The following is a 9735-nucleotide window of genomic DNA, read 5'->3' as shown; positions in this document are numbered from 1 at the left end:
CTGGAGGTACCTTTGGGCTTTCAGGGTCTTATGCAGGCCTATCCCCTGAGCTTGGGAGGCCACACAGGCCCATCCAGGCTGCCCGAGTTCCCCTTTGGCCTCTGAAGACCACGTCCCCGTGGCCCCTCCTGGGGACTTCTGGGCCTCGGGACACGGCTACGAATGCAAACAGAGCTCCTGCCTCTCCCGCAGGTGAGCCGCCCACCATCCCTTTCCCCACCCGGGAGCCCCGCCAGGGGTCCTGCGCTGTGGGGCGGGCAGGTGCGTTCTGGCTGAGAAGCTTCCTTCCCTCCTGCAACGGGTGTTTCCCAAGGTCTCCTCTGCCCCCGTCACTCCTTTCAGCCCTCGCAGAGGCCCCACCCACCCCAGGGTCCAAATACCCAAGCCCTCACTCAGTGGGGGGATTCTCCAGGTGACCTTGAGCAGGACAATGCCCCTTGTCCCAAGAGGAAGACTAGAAATTTCCTTGGAGCCGGCAGGCCCTCCCATCTCTGCCATCCTAGGGTTCTCTGCGGAAGTGGTGCTTACAGGTACCCCCTCCTCCACCCTGTCCCTCCCCCCCTCCTCCCTTCTCCCCTCTCCTCTCGGAACCTCCGTGTCCTTATCCATTAAATGGGAGTCATCACACCCACCTCGCAGGGCTGTGAGGATGAGATGAGGAGGTGGGAAGAGTGTCTCAGGGACTGAGCAGAGGGAGCCCACAGCTCAGCAAGGGCCAGACCTGCCGAGGCCTCCTTTCTGCCAGTGTGGGCCTCCTGCATGCGCTGTCTGAGCCGGCTCTGAGCCTGCGTGCCCATCGTGTGCCTTGCACACCTGTTCTCTACACATGTCAGGTGGGCCTATGTGAGGCGTGTGTTCAACTTGCATGTGACATGGAGTGTCTGGACGCAGCATGACGGTGGTGCCGACGACCCTGGGTAAACAGACCTCCTTTCTCCGCTGCAGCATGAACACGGATCGTCCTCCCTTGCGCAGTGGACAATGGCTACCTTGTGTGAGTGAGAAGGAAAAGTGGGTACTTGTAGTTGCTGATTTGGGCAAGGCCCCAAACAGGCTTGGAAAGGGCCAAGCCACAGGGGGCCCGGGAAGCCAGGGCCAACGTCTGGGGCCTGAAGGTGGGCAGGAGGGTGCTGGGGGCGCGGCCCAGGGAAAGAGCTGAGGCGCTGAGCAGAGAGAAAGTGGAGGAGCCGAAAGAGCTGCTTGGGAAATGAAGTGAGGCTGGCTGGGCAGGAAATAAATGCCTGCGGAAGGCCAGGCTGGGGGAGGGGTGCCGGGAGCAGCCAGGCTCTGCGGGGAGGGCGCTGGCCGCAGTTTCAGGCAGAATGGACTCCGCTTCCTTCCTTCCTTCCGGACCAGGCCCCCTGGAGAGGGAAGCACGGAGGCGCGGGGCCAGACTGGCCCTAAGCTGGACAAAGCCGCGCGCTCTGAAACCTCGCTGCGTTCTGAGAACTGCCCGCTTCCACGCTGCCGTCCCAGCTCTGAGCGCTCCCGGCTGCAGGAACGTGCGTTTCACACCCTCGGAAGCTGGCCCTGCAGGAAGCTGCTGATGCTGCAGATGCCTGGGTGAGGGCAGCAACTGGAGGCCGAGGCCGGACACTGGGTCCCAGCCCCGCCGTGGTGACCAGCTCCCCACAGGCGCTCTGGGCTTCCTGCGGTGCAGTCAGCGGCGCCTGGCCTTGGCCCTGCGCCTCCGCCTTCTGCCGGATCGGATCGGCGGATCTCTGAGTCCTGCGTGTGGACGCCTGTGGACCACTCAGCGCTCCGGTGTGCGCTCCCAGAGGGACACCTCTGCGGTGTCTTAGCCCAGACGAGGAATAGAGCCCAGTGGGTAAATGTTCCCCCTTCTGCCCTCCTGGGCAGACAGTTTAAAGACACATTTCACAAGGCTCTTAAATCGGTCCCTGCAGGGCCAGCAGGCACCACAGGGGCGGCTCGCGTGATAAAATATCCTGGTGTTGGCTGATGCCCATCCTCTGTTTCACTCTGTCCCCTTCCCTCTTCCCTCACTTCCCAAATAAACCATCTGCATCCCAGCCCAAAGCCCAGTCACGCTCCACTTTTAGGGGAAACCAGGCTAAAACAGAGGCGCATTCTCAGAAAGAGAAGTTCTGGGGACCAGGGCTGGGGGGCAGTGGGAGCATGGGCCATGGAAGACCTTACATTTATAAGAGTAATAGTCTGAGGCACAGCTCCAGCCAGCCCCCTCCCTGCACAGAAGCCCATAATGATGAGTTGGTATTGGCCTCACTGCCCCATGGACTTCTGGGCCTGAGCACCTCCTCCAGATCCCGACACCCTGAGGGAGACCCTCAGGCCTGGTGCTCCACAGAATTAGCGTATTTTACTCCGGGGGTAGGTTCAAGCACGTCTCCTCTCCCTGGGCCCTGCCTCCGGGAGACTGGTGCTGAGTCCGTCGCTGGGCCTGTTTGGTCCGTCCTACGGGCTGGGCCCGGCCTCCTTCACCCACCCTTGCTGTGTGCAGCACAGGCCTTCGATCGGCGGCGAGCAGGCTCCTGCTCGGGGCTCCTGCAGGTGAGCAGCCTGCCCATGGCACCATCCCAGACGGGGCCTGGGGCAGCCCTGCGTTCTTCCTCTGACGCCTGTGGGGCTGGCGTCATGGGAACTGGCCGGGTCAGCCTGGAGCCAGGTCCCAGGAATGCAGGAGTGCTGGGTGGAAGCGGGATTGACCCCGGCTCCACTCCAGGGAATACCCATGTCTCCTCCGACCTTTGGAGTGTGAGGAAGCTCCGGGTTCCTCCCCACGCCCCAGGCTCTGGCTGACACTGAGTCGCCAGACCTCTCATCTCCGGAGCCTTCATTCCCCACGTGCACAGCTTCTGGCTGGAGCAGGAGGGGAAACTTACTATCTCCATCCCGAGTTCCTCTTCCTCTTCTCTATAACTTGCCCTACATGCCCCCCCAAATCCCCGTACCCCACCCACTGTACTTCTCAAGGTGCTCTGAGTGAATGGGAACCAAGGAACGAGAGGCGGGGGGAGGGAACCCTTGCTTGGGGGGCAGCGTTGGCTGGAACCTTCTGTAGAACCCACTCCAGGGGGAGAGCCTCGGTGCTGAGAGGGCTGACCCCTCCCTGCGGCTGTGAGGTTGGGCGGCGCAGACCTGGGGAGGAGCCCGTCCTGACCCAGGGGTTTGACAGCAGTGTCTTCTCTCCTTAGACCAGTGGTCGGCAAACCGCGGCTCGCGAGCCACATGCGACCGACACCCCCACTTCTTCTAACACCACTTCTTCAAAATAGACTCGCCCAGGCCGAAAACTGACTTATGCGCATGGGCCACGAAGTTTCAATCACACTGTACGTGGGCGCCCGCACGTGGTATTTTGTGGAAGAGCCACACTCAAGGGGCCAAAGAGCCGCATGTGGCTCTCGAGCCGCGGTTTGCCGACCACTGCCTTAGACGAAGGGAAGTGCGGCGTCTGGGCTGCTGGCCCCCTCGAAGGGGCGGGCAGGAGAAAGGCAGGAAGAGGGGTTGCTCAGGGGAACATCAGGGTGGGCCTTAGACCCCCACCTGGTCAGGCCCGGAGGAGGCTGGGGGAGGCTCGGGAGCAGTGGAAGGTGGTTTTCTGGGTGAAGTCCGGGCCCCTCGCTCCCCTCACTTCCTGTCATTACCTGCCACAGACCCCAAGGCGGGAGCACACCGTCGGTCCGTCACCAGGAGAGGAATGACGACTTGGTTCGGCTGCATCTCAGCTGTGGGAACGGCCCTCTCTGAGTTTGATCTCAATTTCAAATCTCCTTCAATCCATCTATTGACCAAAGGAATTTTCTGAGAGCTTCCTTTTTTGGGGGGGCCAGGGGCGGGGGAGGTCGGGGAGCCCAGATTTGCACACTTTGGGACCTGGCACCTGCCTGAGCTCGGCTGTTCTGGGTCAGGAATGTCCCCTCTACTTGCCAGGCCAGTGCCTCTATTGTCCAGCGGGTGGAACAGACGGAATCTGACCGCCCCGTGTCCTTCCCACGGCCATCTCTTCTCCCCTGTCCATCTCTCCCCACAATTCCACAGCCAGGCATCTCCTCTCTGCCTGAGTCTGTAGCTCTGGGGGCCTCAATGCCCTGACAGCCTCTGCTGCCCCCACTCCCTCCCGCAGGGGACAGCAGGGCCAGAGGTGGGGGCATATGTTATTTTCCCCAAATGGCCACGACACATTCCCCATCCTACATGTTCGGAAACCTTGGATAGTTAAGGGGTGAAGCCTCGTCCCCCCTCCCCTGGAATCTGGGTGGGTTTGGGACTTGCTGGTACCCAATAGAAAGTGGCAGAAGAGACACTGCATGTGCTGGGCCAGAAAAGATGACAAAACTTCCGCCTGCTGGCTGGGGCCAGAGGCTGCCATGCTGTGAGGAAGCCTACATTTGCCTCTGTGGCGAGACCAGGGGGTGAGGCCCTGAGGCTGTGTGAACAGAGAGATGCCCAGACAGCCCCTCGCCCCAGCTCTGGCCACGTTGAACTGAAACTGCGGGGAAAAAACTGGACACCTCCCCACCCCCCCGCCCTGGCTGAGCCCTGCCCAGGCCCCTGGCAGGCACAGGGAAGCTATAAAGTGACTTGTTTCAGCCACTCAGTTTTGGGGTGATCCATTATGCAACAGTAGATAAGCAGGCCGGCGGTGGAAGTTCCTTGGTGGTGGGTGTGGAAAGCGTGCTTCCTGGCCCGGCATCGACCGTCTCTGCCACTCGCTGGCCTTGCACGCCTCCAGGCACGTGGCTTCCCCTCTGGACACTGTTGTCTTCTCTGAATGGCGAAGGGCTCGGGCTGCCTGAACTCCGAGGCCCGGTGTCCCACTGCTGGGACAGTAATGAGTTCGGACAATGCGCTCCTCACTGCCCACTGCGTCCTCCGTATCAAATCCCCCCCCTCCTAAAGGGTCAGCCCCCTGGCACCACCTCCTTCATGAAGCTCCCCGATTCCGCTCTCGCAGGACACCCAGCCCCTCCTCTGCCCCGATCCACGGAGCCTGGAGCAGGCCCTGGGCCACGGAGCTCAGGGACCTGGCCTTCGTCTCCACGTGGGCTTGACTCTCCAGGACAGCCTTTCCCCACAGCTTTAGGCACAGTGCCTGGTGCGGAGCTGACCCTCCCCTCTGACCCCTCCTTACAACCAGCTACATGAATGAGCGAATGACGTTGGCCATCGCTCCGATTGTCATTATTGAGCACTTCACGATGTGCCAGGCACTGTGCTAACCTCTTTCCAAGCATCAACTTATTTAGCCTGGCTGGTGTGGCTCAGTGGTTGAGCATTGACCTATGAACCAGGAGGTCATAGTTCGATTCCTGGTCAGGGGGCACATGCCTGGGTTGCAGACTCAATCCCCAGTGAGGGTGTACAGGAGGCAGTCGATCCATGATTCTCTCTAATCATTGATGTTTCTATCTCCATCTCCCTCTCCCTTTCTCTCTGAAATCAATAAAAAAATATTTAAAAAAACATACAGAAAAGCCCACATCGACTTATTTAATTTTCATCAGAACCTTGTGAGGAGGCAGCACTGTCAGCCCCTTCTACGGCTGAGGAAACGAAAGCACCGTAAGGCTAGGTAACTTCTCCAAGGTCACAGAGCGTGTCAGTGGCAGAGACAAGATGGGAGTCCGAGGAGTGTGCGTTTTATCATTCCCATTTTGTGGAACCTGAAGATTGAAGAGCTTAAGCAAGCCGCCACGTCACATAGCTGGTGAGAAGGGTGGCGCTGAGATGTCATTTGGTTCTGTCTGCAGAGGGCTCCCTTCCCGTGGCTCCCAACCACTGGGCTCCCTTCCGTGGCAGGGACGCGGGGCCTCGCTCTGTGCAGCGGGGGTGGTCCTGTCCTGCTGAGAGGCAGGCAGGGTACACAGAGACAGGACACCACCCGGACAGGGGCTGTCGTCCCCGTCCCCTCCAATTTGTTGTGACAATGCAATTCGGGGCCCTGGGGGCCCTGGGCATGAGCAGCCCTCCTGTTCCGTCCTGGGCAGGGCTTCCTTCGCAGGGAGGGCCACAGCTGCCAGACGCGGCCATCCTCAGCCGCTCCACCCTCTTTCACTTTCCCTCTAACCAGATGTGACCCCTCTTAACTCCCGGGCGTGCATCTCCTCTGGACCATGTGAGGACACTTTGGCCCAAGAGGGGCCAGCGACTCAAACAGGGTCTCCGGTGGGGCCCGGAAGGGCAGGGGCCTGCCTGGGCTGCACGTTCCTTCTCACTTTGCCGACGGGTCACCACACTCCCATCATCATGCTCTGCGGGGTCCAGGCCCTCCGGGCCTTTCTGGGATAGTGCATTCCAGGCCCTGCCCACGGCCAAGAGCGAGCCGCCATCGTGGTCAGCGCTGCCTCAGAGCCAGCTCTCGATGTTGAAACTCGGGTCTCAGAGGAGCTGCTTGTGTGCTGCCGACGCTCCCCGGGTGGGTGGCAGGAGGGCGCGTGGCCCCGGGTCTGGTGTCTGGGCTGGTGGCCTCGGATGGACGTGACGGGAGCAGCACTTTGGGGTGAGTGCAGTGGAGCAAAGAAGCTTTGCCAGGCTCCTGTTTTTATTCTGTCAAAGAAACATACTTCTTGCTCTTCAGTTTATTTAGGCAGAACTGGACTCAAAGAAGCGAGTTACTGAACCAAGAGCCTTACTTGTATGAGAATATTCAGAGCGGCACTATGGATGACAACAAAACTGGAAACCGCCCAAATGCCTATCAGCTGCAGAGCAGATGAATGGGCTGTGGCTGTGTGGTCACAGGGCAAGACGCTCTACAGCAGTCGAAACGAATGACCCGTTCTACATGCAACAACACGCATGAATCTTGGCAACACAAAACGGAGATGAAAAGGTCCCGAGAGATTATGTACCACATACTCTTTCTCTAAGGTTAAAAGTCATTCAAATAAAAAAATAATTTTATGAAATCCATATGGATGAACTTAAAGGCTATAAAACATTAAGAAAGGGAATGATGAACATGGGGTTCAGACGACAGTTACCGCAGGTACAGGGATAGGAAGTGGAATGAGGGGGAGGGGCATGAGTTAGATGTAGTTTTTGTCAAGAACTAGGTATTGTTCTGGGTGGTGGGTTTATGGATGATTATTGAAACATTAAAACCAACTAACAATGTAAATGAAAGTGGGCTGTGCATGGACCATTAAGGATTCTAAAATCTTGAGGTCCAAACAGAAGGACAAAACAAAGAAAAACAAAAGGCACAAACTGTGAAGGTCTTCCTGCCCCCTGCTCCCCCAAAAGGAGGAGGCATCCAGAAATGTTTGAATGGTGGAGAACAAGAGCTTGGCAGCCTGGGGGCCCATGGGTCCTAGCTCTGGGACCCTCGGAAAGGTCATGCATTCGTTTTCTATTGCTGCATAATAAATCACCACAGCGTAGCAGCTTAAAACCACAAGCATCTGTTTCATCACAGTGTCTGTAGGTTAGAAGTCTGGGTGCAGCCTAACTGGGTTCTCTGCTCAGGGTCTCACCAGGCTGAACTCCAGGTGCGGGCTGGGGCTGTGATCTCCGTTGAGGCTCTCCTCAGCCAAGTTTCTTGCAGTTGTGTGATGGAGGACCTCAACTCAGACGCCATGCCATGTGACTCTCTCCACGACATGGCTGTTGGCTTTCTCCAGGCCCACAGGAGAGCGCCGCTGCTGCTTTGAATCTCCCTGACTTCTGCTCTCTGTGCCCTCTAGACTCTCACTTAAGAGGTCACCTGATTAGGCCAGGCCCACCCAAGAAGTCTCTCTTGATAAACTTAAAGTCAACTAATCAGGGACCTTAACTGCATCTGCAAAACTCTTCATTTTCTCTGGAGAATGCGATACAATCACAGGAGTGATGTCTTACATTCATAGATCCTGCACGTACTCAAGAGACGGGGGTATTATGGGGTGTGTACACCAAGGGGTGGGATCTTGGAAACCATCTTAGAAAAAATGCCTACTACAGTTCTTTCCAAGCCTTGTTTTTTTTTTTCCTCCACAAAGGAAGGAGTGTAATCTTTAGCCCGCAGGGATTGGGAGAAGATGAAATGAGATGACATACACAGAAATGATATTCAATCAGAATATTTAATGAGGGCAGGCTGCATGTTGCCCATTGGGCAACACGGATGTGGTTTCTTCACTCATGTGGCTGATAATCTAATGGAGGAGACAAGTATTACCGGAACAAACAAAGACGATAGCATAATATGTATGGTCCATGTGCTGCAAACTACAAAATGTTGCCGAAACTAATGAAACCTAAAAAATGGAAAGGCATACTGTATACATGGATTGGAAGGCTTCACATAGTAAATCTGTCAATTTTCCCAAGATGAATTGTAGATTTGACAAAATACCTAAATACCAGCAGAATTTTTTTTTTGGGGGGGGGCGATAAATATTAACAAAAAAATTCAAAATTTTATGGGAGGGCAAAGGAACTAGAATAGCTAAAACAATTTTTTAAAAATATATTTCTTTATTGATTTCAGAGAGGAAGGGAGAAGGAGAGATAGAAACATCAATGATGAGAGAGAATCATTGATCGGCTGCCTCCTGCACGCCCCCCACTGGGGATGGAGCCCGCAACCCAGGCATGTGCCCTTGGCAGAATCGAACCTGGGACCCTTCAGTCCGCAGGCTGATGCTCTATTCACTGAGCCAAGCCGGCTAGGGCGCTAAAACAATTTTAAAAATATATATATACTTTAATTGATTTTAGAGAGAGAAGAAGAAGAGAGAGAGAGGGAGACAGAGAAACATTCGTTGGTTGCCTCCACAAATGCCTCGACTAGGGATTGAACCTGCAACCTAGGTATGTGCCTTGACCGGGAATTGAACCCATGATTTTCTGGTGCACCAGATGAAGCTCCAACTAACTGAGCCACACTGGCCAGGGCGCTAAAACTATTTTGGGGGGAAAAGTGGGAGGAATCTACTCAATTTTAAGATAGTCTAATACTACAGTGTGGTATTGGCAAAGAGATGGACACATAGATCCATGAGACAGAATAGAATGTCCAGAAATTGATCCACACAAATGTGATCAATATGTACAAAGGTACAAGGACATTTTGATGGAGAAAGGTTGGTGTTTTCAACAAATGGTGTTGAAACAACTGGTCACCCATAAGCAACAAAACAAAACAAACACACACAGCCCTAGCCGGTTTGGCTCAGTGGATAGAGCGTTGGCCTGCGGACTGAAAGGTCCTGGGTTCGATTATGATCAAGGGCACATGCCCGGATTGCAGGCTCGGTCCCCAGTAGGGGGAGTGCAGGAGGCAGCTGATCACCATTGATGTTTCTATCTCTCATCATTGATGTTTCTATCTCTCTCTCCCTTTCCCTTCCTCTCTGAAATCAGTAAAAATATATTAAAACACACAACACACACACACACACACACACACACACACACACACACACACAACTTGATGTATCCTAGCTGGCATGACTCAGTGGTTAGAGCACTGGCCTGCACACTGGAGGATCTCAGGTTTGATTCCCAGTCAAAGGTACATACCTGGTTGCAGGTTCAATCCCGCCCCCAGTCCGGGCACGCATGGGAGCCAACCAATTGATGTATCTCTCTCACATCCATGTTCCTCTCTCTCTCTCTCTCTCTCTCTCTTTCTCTCTCCTCTCCCCCTCCTCTATCCCTTCCATTCTCTCTAAAGAATCAATGGAAAAAATATCCTCACTCCTTGGGTGAGAATTAAAAAACAAGAACTTGACATAAACACAAAGATGAACTCAAAATGGATCATAG

This window comes from Eptesicus fuscus, chromosome 10 (assembly GCF_027574615.1).
Source record: "Eptesicus fuscus isolate TK198812 chromosome 10, DD_ASM_mEF_20220401, whole genome shotgun sequence".
NCBI classification, from domain to species: Eukaryota; Metazoa; Chordata; class Mammalia; order Chiroptera; family Vespertilionidae; genus Eptesicus; species Eptesicus fuscus.
Note: the sequence above shows the minus strand (reverse complement) of the source record.